Source organism: Xiphophorus maculatus, chromosome 19 (genome assembly GCF_002775205.1).
Source record: "Xiphophorus maculatus strain JP 163 A chromosome 19, X_maculatus-5.0-male, whole genome shotgun sequence".
NCBI classification, from domain to species: domain Eukaryota; kingdom Metazoa; phylum Chordata; class Actinopteri; order Cyprinodontiformes; family Poeciliidae; genus Xiphophorus; species Xiphophorus maculatus.
In genome coordinates, this window is record NC_036461.1 from 26,020,783 (window position 1) to 26,036,466 (window position 15,684).

Consider the following 15,684-nt stretch of genomic DNA (forward strand, 5'->3'; position numbering starts at 1 on the left):
ATGTTTTGAGTAGAAATCTTGAAGGATGTGTTTGTTCGTCAACTCAACAGAACCAAAGGCTCTTCTTTCAAACCAAACAAGGAGGTGTGCATGCTGACGCTGCAGATGTGTTGGTATTCACAATGTCAAACTTGTACAGTCATAATGCACAAACACTCACAGTCACACTTCCCAGCAATGTGCTGTCATTGGTGCAAAGAAACATTAACATAAGCACTCACACACACACACTGCGAAAACCATGCCAAACACACTTAGTCTTCTAACCAGACAGTGAGTGACAGAACACCAGGTCTTTCCATCAGCAGCCTGTACACTCACTCCTCCTCCTCTTTTGACCTCTGACCCTGATGACAACCGACTGTCATCACCGTCACTCCTGGAAGATAAACACTCCATCCCGAGTGTTTGTTCTCGTGTTGATGTACGCTCATTTTATGTGTATCTGAGTGTGTCCGTTCCTCTTTAAACATTTGGGTTGTTGCGATTTTTTACTTTTTTTTTGACTTGACCCTTTTCTTCACCTCTTTTTTATTTTTTATTTTACTCATCCAAGTTAATCGTCCTGCGCATACTTTGTTAATCAGCTCCAGTCCACCTGCAGCCCCGGACCAGAGCCAAAAAAAACTTAGATTTTTCTGCTGAATGTTCATGGAAAAGTGAGCTTTCGGGCACAAAATGCTTGCCAAAATGAAAAATATTTACCCTGCGTGACGCAAGCACTTCCCTGGCATTTAAACACTCTCAGCTATATTTAGTCCTCACCACCAGACCAAAGTACTGCCCTCATCAAGATAACATGAAAGGCAGAAAATGACTCTTCTTAAGCAGCAGCTCCCCCCCAGCCCCCATTCCTCTGCTCCCACCAATTTAACTGTCTCAGCACATTTCCAGTTAAGGCCTCTGACGCATCGCCGAATTTCTAATTTCCCAAATTATCCGAGAATCCATGTTCTTGACGTTTCCGTACACCTAAACTCAGCTTGCTCGTACATTTTCCGTATTCTTTGTGAGCTGTTTTCTACAGAGAATGCAACAAACACATGCTTATTTGATTTTTCCACAAATGAAACAAATGTGGAACGAGGGGTGGAGGTTGGCCAAAAGGGGAAAAAAGGGGGATTTGTGGTGGTGTTGGAGGGAAGGGGGTGGGGAGGGAGTAATGAGAAAGAGCCTGAAGCCAGTTTAAGGCTCCTCCTCTCCCTGGAGAACCGCTGAGCGACAGCCAGCTGGAAACCATTGACAGGAGTTTGTAGGGGGGGGTGGTTGTGAGTGAATGTGGAGACGGGCTTGATGGAGGGGATCACAGGGGACCTGCCTGTCTTCGTGAATCTTTATGAAACCAAAGAAAGTGAAGAAAGCAAATTTAGGCCATAATATTTCCAAAAACAAGGGTGGGCAGCAAAGAAGGGGCGCGATGCGAGAACTACAGAGTTCAGTTTTTAAAAATCTACCCTTCTGCCACAGAAAAGCCCAAACGAGTGGAGGTTCATACTTTTCTAAGTGGGACTTGCAGGCCATTCGTAAAAATCCTATTTTCATCCAGACATTTCCAGGCGATCTGCTTTAAAACAAACGTTATCTGCTTAAGTGTTTTGTAATATTATAATATTTCATTAAATGGCGTCAGTGCAACAAACAACATCTGCGTCTGTGTGTGGGATGGTGACAATGTGTTCATTTGAGTCATTCGGCTCTTCAAGCCGTGCCGCAACGCCTAAGTAAATCCAACTTTTCTGGAGTGCAAAGGATTGTTTTTAATCTAAATGAATGCCTGAAATTAGTCAAATAACTCTACCATGAATTTAAATGCAGTTCTTTAGTTGGTTAAAGAAAAAAAAAAACACGTTAAGATGGAAATGTTTTTACAAAATCACTGGTGCCACATTTATTATTCCCTTCTCAGCTCTTCCTTGCCATTTTGAACAATGCTTATCTTCAACACTTCATCATTTTGAAACATCCAGAAGAAGGGACGTTTACTGACTTCTCTTGTGAAATGTCTCTGCATCTTCCAGATCTTGCTCCTCTGTTGTGCCGTATTCACTGATGCTCGCCCTGCAAGTTTCCTTTGAGATGCCGTTCTGGGGACTGCGATGACCGTAGAAGAAGGTTGAGTTTGTGTCCATTCTACCATTTCTGTGGTTTGATCATTTTTCTACCGAAACTCCCCATGACGGTCTATTTTTAGCTCCCTGGCTGAGGCCAACACATCCGTATCTTAAAAACTTTTGTATGTTAAAGAGCTTATGATATCGTACACCCTAATTTTGATTTTCCACATTTCACTCCGACTCTCTACAATTGTTTCTCATATGACCAGATCACATGTGTCCAGTTGAAAGATTTCTCTTTTTTTCTTACATGCTTCCCAAACAACCATTTGACATGTAGTTGGTGTCTGGGGATTGTTTTGGAGTTTAAATGACCCAAAGATGCCAATGTGTGTCGCACCTCTCAAACAACAAACATTTGAGACCTTTACATAAAATGATTGCCCTAAATATAATAATGGGCAACATTACTACACCTAGAGCATAGCCATAAACACATTTCTGCCTTACTGACGTGCCACGTTCTCTTGTTTTTCCCTCTTAGACGACTAAGAGAGATGACACGGATGTCATGGACTGCTAACCGAAAGCTAAAAACACACATGTCTTATCTCAAAGAAATTATTGTGGTTTTGTTTTTCTGAATAATGAGGGGCATAATAGGTGATTCTGGCAATCAAATAGTAAATACATCTCTTAATGCTCAGTGTGTGTGTCCAACTAAATAAGTGCACTCAAATAAAATAATTGGGAATTTTCTACATTTTAATGCCAGATTTGTTCATGTTAAGTGCTTTGGGCACATTATAATTAGTTTTGTCTATCTTTCTAGATTGTTTTGTTCATAGACTTTAGTTAAATTATTTTTCTTTGTCCCTTTGAAGTATATATTGTGTTACATTGTGTCCTTGTCGGACATAACAGTTTGTTTTAGGAATGTACAAGAAGTTAAAGGAGTATAGAGTTCAAACGCTGGGTTACCGAGTACGCAGGTAGAAAAATGTATAAATGCTCAAACAAATAAAAAAAAATCAAAAAATCAATGCATGCTGGTATCTAAATATCTGTTATTTTTTAACATCTTGCGAGATTTCTCATCTTGATGCGTGAAACCATTTCTCCCCAAATTGAAGTGGCGACATGATTCACTGCAAGACAACATGAATAAAGTTTTTTTTTTTTTTCCTAAACCAACAGGATAATGACGGGATTCTCACACAGAAAACACGGCACAAACATCCTCTTAGTGGACCACTTCAAACCAACACCACACTGTGACATAGCCCGCTGACTAACACACAACTTCAGCTGGTCATCTATGTGATTACCACATTACCAAGAAAACTTGGTTATGTGTAAAAAATAATCGGCTCCGGCTTAAAATAATTTCCCTTTCCTTCCTCGACTGCTCCCTTTTGCACGCCGGGTGCCGAAAGCGACCGCGTCGGCAGTGACGAAACGCGTAATAAACGTCTTTGCAAAGCAACGGAGTCCTGTCTCATTCACTCTCTCCCTCTTAATCTCTCCTCTGGACTTTGGGAGCACTTGTGGAAAGTCTGTTTTTATCAGTGTATCTGTAGTGGAGCCATGCGCGGCAGCTGGTTTCCATTGCGCATTGGGCGAAAACAGCAGAAGAAACATGGCTTCCCATGGCCAGGCGAATTGAGGTTTCCACCGCCGGAGTTTTCAAGCTTGTTTCGGATGTCAGAATTAATAACAAATACAGACCGAGACGAAACGTAATCCTTCGGCCCTCGCAAGAAACATCGGTTTTTGTAAACGTTCAATAGAAATTTCACCGTGACCCGTTGAAAATGAGGAATGTCTGGGGTCTGGAAACAAACAGAAAACGACGAGAAGCATCAACATTTCTAGCCGTTTTCACGTGAACGTTTCCAAAAAGGATCCACAAAATGAATCGCACATAAATAAAAAATAAAGAAGTCCAGTGAAAACATTCACAAAGCTCTTGCTCTGGAGTTGGCTAACAGTCAAACACCTCATTCCTCCCTTTGTGAGATCGCGTCAACGGCCGAAGCCAAAAAGCAATCAAGTGTAATGCGTGCTGTTTCCGTCTTTGCCTTTTTCTCGTCCCTAACCGATATGTAGTTTTCTGATCTTTGGAGACGCTCAAATCCCACAGCAGAGCGCTCGCAGCTAACAAATGATTACAAGAGCATGATCACAGTTTCTGGATTCCCCACAGTTGTCCTCCTGGGAGTCGTGGTCACAGCTTGGCATGTCCTAATTCTCTCACAGGGTTGATTAGAAAGCTTGTTGTCCATCGCAGATGTTTCTTAAGGAGGAAAGATAAAGTAGCGGTTTTTTTTCTTAAGGCTCAAATAAAGTACGTAAATCACAGCGTGGGTGCAAGAGTGCAGCCACATGCGCGCTTGAAACTAGAAACCTCATCTGAGGTATCTGCGTGGGAAAATACCCAACAGTGATGGCATCAAAGGGAAGTACGCGAGGAGGCCGATGGTGCTGCGCTTGCCGTCGCGATCCGATCGTTTTAATCGCCGGTGTGAAAGTATTCATGCCTCTTAAAGCTTTTCCACATTTTGACACGCCACAACCGCGACCTGAAATGTGTTTTACTGGGATGCAAAGCTGTGAATTGTTGTTGAAAGGAATGATGAATGGGGTTTCTACAAAGTAAAAATCTGAAAAGTGTGGCGTGCATCTGTATCCGGCCCCGTTTGAGTCAGTCCTTTGTAGAAGCTGTTGAGGGTTTCTCAAGCAAACGTCTAAAGACCTGAGTGTTCCAACTCTTCCTGCAAATCCTAACGTGGATTTAGGATCATTGTAGCTCCGGCTGCTTGTTTATCCTTCTTTTCTTCCGCAATTTCCCCGTATTAAGTGGCCGTCTTCCCATCAGCGGTGGCCAACCTCTCTGTTCCTACTGAACCAAATGATGTGTAGCATGATACTGCCACCACCAATGTTTCACCAGGGGAAAGTGTGCACTGTTATGCTGTTGACACAAAAATTAAAGTTCCTGAAATGAATTTAAGAACAAGAGACAAGATGTGCAAACATTGCTCAAGTTCATCAATCTGGAATTGTGAGATTTAACTTAATTCTGCAACTTGAACCAAATAATTATTTCACAATATGCAAGAAAAAAGCTGCCCCCACCTAGTTAAAGAGCACACACTTCCTGATTAGTTTTACTCACATTATCAAGTTAAAATAACTACTTATTTTGCTTTAGAATAATTTTAATTATTGTTTCAAATTGCATAAACAAAATTTCTGATCCAATAGTGAATTGCATTAAATATTACAATGACTTATGCTCACAATTATCTAGTGTGAACAGAACATAGTCCTGAAGATAAATAAAATAAACATTTCCCTTAATAGTGCACAAGAGTCAGATCAAAGTAACGCACATTCATCTCACTCATAGTGCAACATAAAAACATGCCGCTAAACACTCTGGGAAATAGTTCCCACTCCTGTCTTTGTCTTCTTTCATTTTTTTAAGTGCTAACCTAAAATCTCTAGTTTATTCAACTGGATGGATGACAAAACTAATAAAAAGTTAACACAACTTACTGCTGTAAGTTTAACTTTCACAAACTCACACATTTAGGTTCTAAATCTAAAACTCGCTACATTTATTTGACTTAAAGAGCAGAAAATAGTCGACACAACTAAATGTTTTACAGTGTAGAGCCTCACAGCTCCTCGGAAAATGTTCAGAGGCATCCCTCTCCAGAAAACTATGTATTCTTCTGTCAAACGTGAAAATATCACATACATTTCCAATGTCACACAGTGAAATTTGTGCTTTTATATATAAGGAATTGCCAGTTTTATAGGTCAGCCTCTTTGGTACGAGATTTGAGAAAGCGAGAAGTCATGTCAGAGGGGGAGGCCGGAGCCGAAGCGCCTTCTGCCGCATCATAAGTTTTGAGAATGTCATAGCAAAAGTGGTGAGGTAAGAGCCATCCTCCACGCAGCAGACGGTGACACTCCGACTCAGGTTTGCCTAACTTGGTCATGGAGGACCAGTTCCACCAGCGCCCTTGATGGTCTTCAGCTTCCTGTGGGATAAAGGCGCCAAACTGTACGGGTCAAGGCGTCCTCCTTCATTTGTACGCCCAGTGAAACGAAAGGCAAAAAGCACACAAGCGAGTTGAAAAGTGTTTGCAACGTATAAGAAGGCAAAACTGGCAAATAAATGACCCGAGCTCCCATAAAAGGCAGATGTTGCTTTAAATCGCAAAAATGCTCTGTTATGACCGCTCGTCTCCAAGTGTTTGTGCTTCATAATTAAAACATTTACTGCAAACCGGCATCATCCCAGTCGTCGAGTGGCTTGAGAAAAATACGTCAACGCTCAAGTGTTTATGGGTCTGTAGGTGATTTGCTTTAAAAAGGCAAAAAAAAAAGAAAAAGACATGAGCTGCAAGTTGTGATTTAAGTATTCCGATGAGAGGGAAGGGGCTTGATTTTATTGAAAATGGGTGAAAAAAAGCCAAAACAAAACAAAAAAAACGACTTTGAGACTTGGGTTTTCGTCACCACGATCATTAAAATCATTAAATACGCCCACAGAAAATTAAAAACAGTTTGGGTTTGAAGGAGGCTGACACATCACTGCCTTGTCGAGTTGACCGGTCGGTTCTGAAAAGCCGAGGAGCTTTTCTTTTTATTTTGTTGACTCAAACGTTATCGTGATTCACTGTTAATTGCTGCTCATTATGTAACACAGATTCACAGACTCTGAACTCGGTCCATTGTCTCGAGTCCTAAGCGCCGACGCAGCGACGGCGCTTCCTTTGCCAGAGCAACACAGCCTCCTCAAACACAACTGTCCACAGACGCACAGCCCACCGGCTAGATCCTGCAGCGTAGCACGTATGGAGGAAACGGCTCCAGTTGGAGAAATCAGATCCATCTATGGGGAATATCCGAAAATAAACCCCTCTGTTCTCCCATATCAGGCCTTGTATAAATAAGATAGCACTGCAGGCACACTGCACCATGGGAATTAGCCAATCCAGTCCTGTAAACATCAGCCAATGACTTCTGGCAGGCTGGGCCAGCTCTCAGGAGGGGAGGTTCTGCGCTGGAATTCATAAATAAATCACTTTTTTTTTTCTGGGAGGATTATGTGTCCACACTCCCCGGTCCTCCCAGCACCCTCCCCTTCCTTGAAAAAATAAACAGAGCAAAAGTAGAAATAGAGGCGCAAGCATCACTACAGGAAATTATGTGGGCCCCTCGCTATAATTTGGGGACATTACTTTTGTGACAATTGCATTTTAGTAGAATAGAGGTTTTTTTTCTTCTTCTTTTTTCCCGGCCTTTCGTTGCACCGCCCCCTCAACTCTGCCGAGGTCAAATGACCTTCATCAGAGTCACTTGGCTTTCTAACCACCGGCTGCTTTGGACTTTTGTTTATGCCATTAACAGGGTTAAAGAGGAAGTAATCGACTTCCATTTAAATGTACTTTCCCAGGACATAATTACCTGCTCAGAAAAAAAATAAAATAAAAATAGAGGTGCCAAACTGTATGGGTCAATGTGTCCTCCTTCATTTGTACGGCCAGTGAAACGAAGGCAAAAAAACACCCACAAGCGACTTGCTTGTGTTGCTTATCAGAGTTGGGATCTGTCTCCGGGTGAGACGTTTTTAATAGATTTGCGACGCGTGCTGCCTAAATATAAAAGAAGAAATAATGAATGGAAATGCAGTGTTGTTTAGTCAAAACTGGATTTGGAGATCACCGTGTTGCAAGAATCTGCTTCGAAGAACACTCTGTGAGAACGGCTGTATTGCAATAGCAGCGGCGGCATGCATCACTTCAACCAAGTCGGTCGCATTTCTGGACCCGAATCAGGCCTCCTGTGTGTTGTAAGCACCAACCCCCCCCAAAAAACCCCACATTTGTTTGTATGTGAGTTATGCAACAATAACTGAGAGAAAAGTTTTCTTACGCTTGGGAAAAGTTCTGAATTTTATTATTGTTGCTGTTGTAACAAAGTGGCAAAAGGGCGACTAAAGCCCTATTGTTAGAGATGATTAAATGTGTCTAATCGTGTTTCAGGTCAGGCTAATTACAGTGCAGGGCAAGTTTATTGCTTGGAAAAAGACCATTTTCCTACCGTCAAAAATGTAAACATGCAAAGTTTGCTAAACAACTCCTGAGACTTTAACTGGAATGGCGTGCTTTGGTTAGGTGAAACTAAAGTTTTGGCTTTTCTGCTGCCAACACTTCAGGTGGGTCAGGAATTTATTTATTTATTTTTTTTTTAAAGATGAACATGTGGACAAGCGCCTTATACCCTATTATTAAGAATGGTAGTGGGATCTGTGATGCTGTGGGCTTGTTCATCTTCTAACTGCGATCCATGACACTGGGATCCACCTGGACAATTAAAATAAAAGGCTGGTGGAATCTACAAGATGGCAAAATATCTTTATCTTTATCTGGGTTTTCAATGGGATAATGACTCAAGACATATCAAATCAGTCACTAACCCAATCTTCTGCCACGGCCTTCTCAGTCACAAGATTCATATTTTGCAGAGAATATGTGTGGTGAGCTGAAGAGAAGAGAAATATATCTTTACCAACGGTGCCAATAATGGGCCCAGCACTGTGTGAGGGATTTTAGTCTGAATCATCAGTGCCATGATCTGAGGGTCCTCGTATTTTTTGTTCGTATGTTCCCACAGTTTCCATTTATCGCTGACTCTTCTCTTTTTGAGAGTGTTTTGTTCTTACTTGTGTTCTGTGTATTTGTTTAGGTTTTATTGTTTTGCACCATTCCCTCGGCTCCTTGGGTCAGGTTCTAACCCAGCTGCATTGCGATCCGCTGATTATTTCCACATGGCTTTCATGTCACTAATCACCTCCACCACAGCTTTGAGCCAGTCAGTTTTCTTTCTGCCCTGTCAGTTGCTTCCACTACCAACCAGTTTGCTTGTCCTCACCTGTTTACTGTCGTCTTGCTCCAGATCCCGTCGTTCCTGTTCCACGTCCTTTGTGAGTGAAGCAAATTAACAATCGTTCCGTTGTCCTGCCTGGACTTGTGTCCAACTCACCAGCAACTTATGACAGAAGTCAAGCTAACGTCTTGATTATGACACCCATTTCAGACAGGATGCAGCCACCAAAAACGACTGAAACCTCAAATAAACGAGAGGGTTGAACTGTGGTTGAATTGAAAACGATTTGTCTTCCTTTTTACACAACATTAGTTTCAGTGAAATGGGTTATTTACAGTTACAGTTACTGAGACTTGAGAAAGATTTGCGCTACGGCATGATTGACGATCCAGTACGCCAGATTTGCGTAGCTCCCTGGTGAAAGTCGAGTAAGAACTCTTGACCTGGCGTTCACTTGAACTTGAACCCAACAACGAGAGCACCCAAATATTTGTTTGTCCAACTTCAGCGGTAAGAAAAACAAAGTGACTTGTGTCAGTTCTCACTAACAAGTTCGCCACCTACTTATTATCCACTACTATTCCTGAAAGTGTTGCTGCACCCTCCAGGGGACACTTGGCATCATGACTAGTGGAAAATTTTTAGGGGGTGGGTCGGTTGAATGACGGAAACATTTCAAATGGAACCAATGTCAATTCTTGAATTGTCAAAACTTGCATGTTTTCGCTTCGAAAATCAACAAAGCCGCCTTTCTGTGATAACTCCATCGCGTGTGAGTGAGCGAGCCAACACTGTCTGTTCCGCATCCGTCTGCCAACACATAATAAAGGCACATTAGTGAAAGGTGGAGCAGTGGGACACGAAACATTTTTTAAACTCAAATCGTTGGTTATTCTTCTTTTTAAAAAACTGTTGATAGACGGCGCTATCCCGGATTGCCAGCTTTCGTTTGTTGATGGCGCACTGGCTTCATAGAAAAAACGGTTTCCATCGGCCACTGCAGGAAAAATGTTCACAAGAAGAAGTTCTCCTAATTTAATAACGAGCAGTCCAAATAAAGATACAAGGACATCTTGGAAACTGTAATAACTTTAGTCAATGAAAGAGGGTGTTTTCCCAATGGAGGAGGTTGCTGTTGTTGTTTTCGGCCTTTAGCATTGCTGACTTCTTCTTGTGTGGGCATGAATGGGTTAAAAGGGCGAAAAGACGCCGCAGAGGTGCACAGAAGCATCAAAGTATGGAGCACAGCTCGCCTCCTCCTCATGTTCCGTCCTGTCTGCAGCTAAGCTTTTATTCATACAGTTAAAGGCCTAGAAAAACCTTGTGGGTGTGGAGGATGCCTGCAAAAAGGAGACACAAACAGATCAACCTCCAGCATCCGGTTTGGTACGGTTTGCACACAGGTGCTACAAGCCCACAGGACACCCAGTGTTCAGTTTTGGCACACATGCACCGTACGTCACAGATACAAGTCAGGAAATTAAGTAAACGTTAACATCTGCTGGCTTGTTGTTAAGTGAGGAAGAAATAGGTTGTTTCAACTCTGAAATAGCTTCAGCACACTTTTTTTTAGGCCCTCTAACAACTGCGTCTGGGGAAAGTAAGGGGGCTTCCTTTTTCCACATCAAGAAGATAAGAAAGGAAGTGACATAAGTTCCTGTTGCAGACTGAGCCGCAGCAGCATGAGACGGTGAGGAATGCATGTTTTATGCTTTATGCTCACAGAAGAAAACACAGTGACACAAACCGGGCGAGATCTAAAAGAGATGAACATCAAATGCTCCGTTTTTGTATTTTAACTCTCCTTTAGTGCTCTTTCCCATCGCTCAACTGGGAAATTTGATGTTAATGTCACTTATTTTGCTCAAATAAAGCAAAACTGTGTGGGAATGCAAACTGTTGAGGCAATTCTCTGAAACCATGCAGTGCTTCAGTTATAGCTTGATATCGACAGACAAGATATTGTCCTGCAGTAACCTGCGCTGACTTTGACTGTGAAAGCAGACAAAAAGCCGTGTTATCCAAGTTTAATCAGATCTGTCAACAAATCGGCTGACTCATACCTGTAATAATAACCCAACGTGCTTCAATATCAACCATTCAGACACCAGTAGAGGAACTCTTAACGCTGACGTAAACCCTAAGAGAATGACTTGTGTTAAGAGAGTACACCAGAATGCAAATGTAAGCGACTGTACACGGAGTGGGAAGAGAAAAGGAATACACAAGTTTCTATGCTGCAGGGTGAGATGCGTCCCAGTACTCTTGACCATGGCCAGAGAGGACACATTGAGCAACGCTGTTTGTAAACTGAACCCTGAACTTGCAACTGCAGGGTTCACGGCGTGAGTCACAGCCTGCCTGTGGTGTGGCCAAGGTTTAGCGGCTCAGTAAACATGACAGCAGACTGCCAAAAAGGAGAAAGTGCCCTGGAAAGTACCTAAGACAATTCACTGCGCAGATTGACGAACGCACGCGTTGGCCTCAATCGTTTGATAAGGCGCCTCTGCCTCTGAATATCTATGGAGGGAGGAAGAAAGCAGAGATTAAAATGTGCAACAAGAGAATGCATGTAGGCTGAGTGTATTTTTGTTCTGCGTGGCATAGACGTTAGGGCTATTGGCAAACAAGAAACGCTAAAACGGAAACAAGGTGATAAGAATCTGAACGCTAGCATTTGCTCAAGTGGTCGACTTTGTCAACAAAGTGACATTTAGCTCTGGATCCTGAGGGGGGGTTTAGAGCACATCTAACCCAGACGTGGTCTCACCTTGGTTCGTGGGCAACACAATAATGACTCATTTGAGATGTGGCACTTTCTCATAATAGACGGTCTGTGGAGGGTTAACATGCCACCCTCGTTCTAGATAGTGGACTCGCAGGGCCACATGAAGGCAGAGTTGACACACTGTTGCAGTCTGAAGTCCAGACTTTGAACCCACTCCTCTTTGGACTTGGCTGCATCTCAAACAGGCAGCAGGCCGTTTGCTTAGGCTGATAAACAACTCCCGGGCACGGAAACAAGCTGACTGAGAACAAGCAGAGCTGAACGGTTGCACATCCTACATTTGGCACATGCACACGTTGACTCTTTAAATTCCTTGACCGAGGGGTTTTGAGATTTTACGAATACATTTCCGAACAAATATGGCTCACTGCGGGCGTTTTAACAGCTCACAGTTTCATAATCACCTTTGGGTTTGAGAACATTCTCGAGCATCTCAGAGCACACAAGAGTCCTGTGTCTTGTTTCTTCGCCACCGCACATTACATCAAAACATGAGCGCAGGAAATGGACAGAAGGGGGAGTTCTGTGCACAACTAAAATAGCTTGTCAAAAACAAAGATCTACGTCGCTAGCATTTTACGGTTGCATGTGTTGTCCATTGTTCGTCAGTCTGAGCTCATCATATACAAAAGGGATATATTCTTAAAACAAAAACAGGTGTGGAGGCCTCTCTGTGAAAGGGAAGCAACTCTGCCTCCAAATCCAAGTCCAGTCTTATGCAACAGGCAAGGTAATTTACTCTAACCCACTTAGGAAAGAAAGAGATCAGTGTGGTGGCTGCAAAGTTCATTAGGCAGTGACTCTATTTCTTGGAAGTCTCGAGGGTGCTCTCTATGTTGGACACATGTTGGGCTGACGTGAAAAGTCCAACTTTGAGGAGGTCACCTCTTTTACAGCCATGAATCACCCAAAAATCAACAAGCCAAGTTGTTCCCACTAGAGCCTTTTTCCACCAAACTCTGCCCAGGGTCATATAAAGCATGTGGCATGTCACAGTACACAGTAAAAGGGAGTAGAGTGTAAGATATAGGTTATAAAAAATATTTCTCCCTAATACCTTAAAGGGACAGTTCAGAATGTTTGACTGTTATTGTAGTTATCGTATCTCCTGCAAATAAATCTCTCAGAGATCTTCATCTAGTATAAATCTATTCTGCTGGTCAAGCTAACAGCTATAGCTGTCTGTCTGGTTCCCTAGACCAAAGTGGACTGCTGCCATCAACTCCAGACTCACAAACATCACAGTGGTTTATGCAAATCATGCTATTTTATAACCATTTAAACTGTCATCACACTTGCTTTGGATGGTAATTACACAGAAGGTTGAGGAGACAGTGCGCCACAAATGATCTTCCTGTGGAGAAACACCTACTGAGATCAGAACTAGTTTATTTAGTCACATGTACAAGATGGAATTGACTTAAAGAAATGTGGTGCAAGAAAAGAAAGCAAGAACTCAGTGGTTAACGTGAATTGTATTTCTACAGATTATCCCACTGCCTGTCGCATCAGTGTCCAGCTACAGTCCTCAAGGACCGGTGTCCCGCGCGTTTTGAATCTGTCAGCTGATTAAAATGGTCAAACTTCATCCCCAGCTTGTTTAACGTTTATAAAAAGGAAAGTTTTGTCATCGCCACCAACACACCAGGGTTTCCTAGGAGTCTCCCCATACGTCTGCATCCAGACAGCGTCGCCTGTGCACAGCGGTCAATAACAGTACCATCCATAGGGTGGTGCCAAACACACAGTAGATTTAAATGATGACCAGAAGAAGAAAAACAACTACAAAGCTTGTTTTAATGCACTATAATGAGGATAAATCTGCCGTTTTCCCAATGATATTTTGATGAGGTACTCAATTAGCTTAGCTCAGTTTAGTTTAGCTTCATTTATTTCTTCTTCCACTCTTCATAGTAATAGAGATCATAAACTAGTGCATATCGCCCTCTCAGAGGCTGTAGGAAAAACTGTCTTTTCTGAGTGAAACAATATTATTTATCTTAGCTGAAATTAGTATGAATAGGCTTGTCTGTACGAGAGGTACGTCAATCTCTTTATGTTTTTTTTTTACTAAAGTGGCACTCTGACTAGAAATCTTTTTTGTCCAAGAGGACATTGCCTATAGGAAGTTCTTCCAAAAAAGTTTTAAAAACAACCAGGCTTCTACATCCTTAAACAACTCCAATCTCAAAATGTTCAGAGTGGTGCGCACGCAATTTCAGGGCAATTTTTAAACCTCCGTCATGGTAGGTGACAGTCCACCACCACTGATCTTGATGTGTGAAAAACATAGTAAATACCATAACATAACATAGAAAAATATAGACAGGCGAAAAGCATAAATATAGTCGTTGAAGTGAAAACTAAATGGGCTTGTATTATCTTAACCTAATTCAAAAACATCGATGATATTTTATGAACAAGTAAACTGGCATCACAGTTGTGTTGGACTGTAGAAAGTAGCTGATTACATAGGAAATTGAGGCAGGAAGCGATGAGTTACATTTGATATTCCTGTGTGAAACGTGCCATACCATGAAAAGTGTTTTGGGCTGCAAGTAGCGGATAAAATGACGCTCACTTAAATCCCTTTAATATTAGACTAAAACCAGATACAGAAGGGAAGTTTACATGTTACTGCCATGTAAACAGGCACTTGACAGCAGTTTTAAAGGTTGATAAAATAGCATTCACCTGATTTTAAAGAAAAAAGTAGACAGTAGGACTCAGCTTTGGACTTGTCCTCTCTCAAATTAGCCACTTACTAATCTGGGTTTATGCTAAATGAACATGTTATCTACAACTTACAAGACATTAACTTCACTTTGAAATTCCTGAACTACTCCTTTAACTAACTTCAGGAATACTCTGTAAATAATTCACCACAATTTTATTGTTGCTTTCAAGCTGATGGCAATTTACGAGTGAAACTGCTATCGTTTCCCCCTGGGGAGGCTTTTGTTTAGTGTGTGTTTGGGTGTGTGGGTGCGTGCGCGTGGGTGTGTGTGTGTGTGTGTTTGTGTCCCTTTCTGGATCTTCAGACAGGGTGTGACTATAGTTTATGAATTTGACCTACAACTTTTGACATAACAGGACAGAAGATGATAAACAGATGTTCCACAGGATAAAACCAAACAGCCTTCAAGGCAAGCTTGCTTCAGTTCAAAGTGCTTTACACCATAAAAACAATACAATAACCAGTTATGAAACAAGTGATAATACATTTGTCAAAAGCCATCATCATCAAAATATGCCACTTTGCAGGCAACTTGGAGTTAAGTGCACCCTTAACCCCAGGAAGGAAAATCCTTGACGTGTGTTAATTTTTTTTACAAACATATGCATAGTTAAATATAAACACAGAGGGAGTAAACATTGCGATATTTTTTAAAACAGATTTTAAAAACTGCATAAAAGTAACACTTATGACGCCAGACCTTGTGGTTAGAGTCGTTTAAGCAATACAGTCACATTAGTCACAGTCCAAACCTAAATTTATCTGACAATATGTGGCAAGACTTGAATATTCATGTGCCACTCTCCACTCTTTATGACTGGGCTGTTTAAGCAAAAGTTGCATCTCAAAGAACACAGTCCTGATGTGACTAAATGTGGGGAGGTTCAGGGTTCACGGTTTTGCGAGGCGCTCTGTGTGTCAAAGGATCTGGCCCTGATCTGTGATTATTCTCTAATAAATTCTCTCTGCGTGTGATTTCGTTTTTAAGCGCTCCCTAGGCGTGCTCAGGGGATTTACACGCTTCTAACAATCAAACTGGAGAGTCTGAGGGCTTGTGCTTGCTTTGTCATTATTTACTGCCAAAGTCCCAGGAGCGTCAGGAAGAGAGGAAGCTCCACCCAGCTGCCTGTTCTTCATTAACCTGGCTCAGACAGTCGAGCCGAGTCAAGGCCGCCGTTCACTGCCTCCTTTTAACTTTT

General features: G+C 42.0%; 1 long non-coding RNA gene across 1 annotated transcript in view; it reads left to right on the forward strand.

Annotated features, from left to right (window-relative positions):
* The first annotated feature begins 1,883 nt into the window (after positions 1-1,883).
* LOC111612175 overlaps positions 1,884-15,684 on the forward strand; it is a 28,879-nt gene continuing 15,078 nt past the window's right edge. The window contains exon 1 of the long non-coding RNA XR_002754455.1: positions 1,884-2,112. This is a non-coding gene — a long non-coding RNA (uncharacterized LOC111612175). The remainder of the gene's footprint in view (positions 2,113-15,684) is intronic.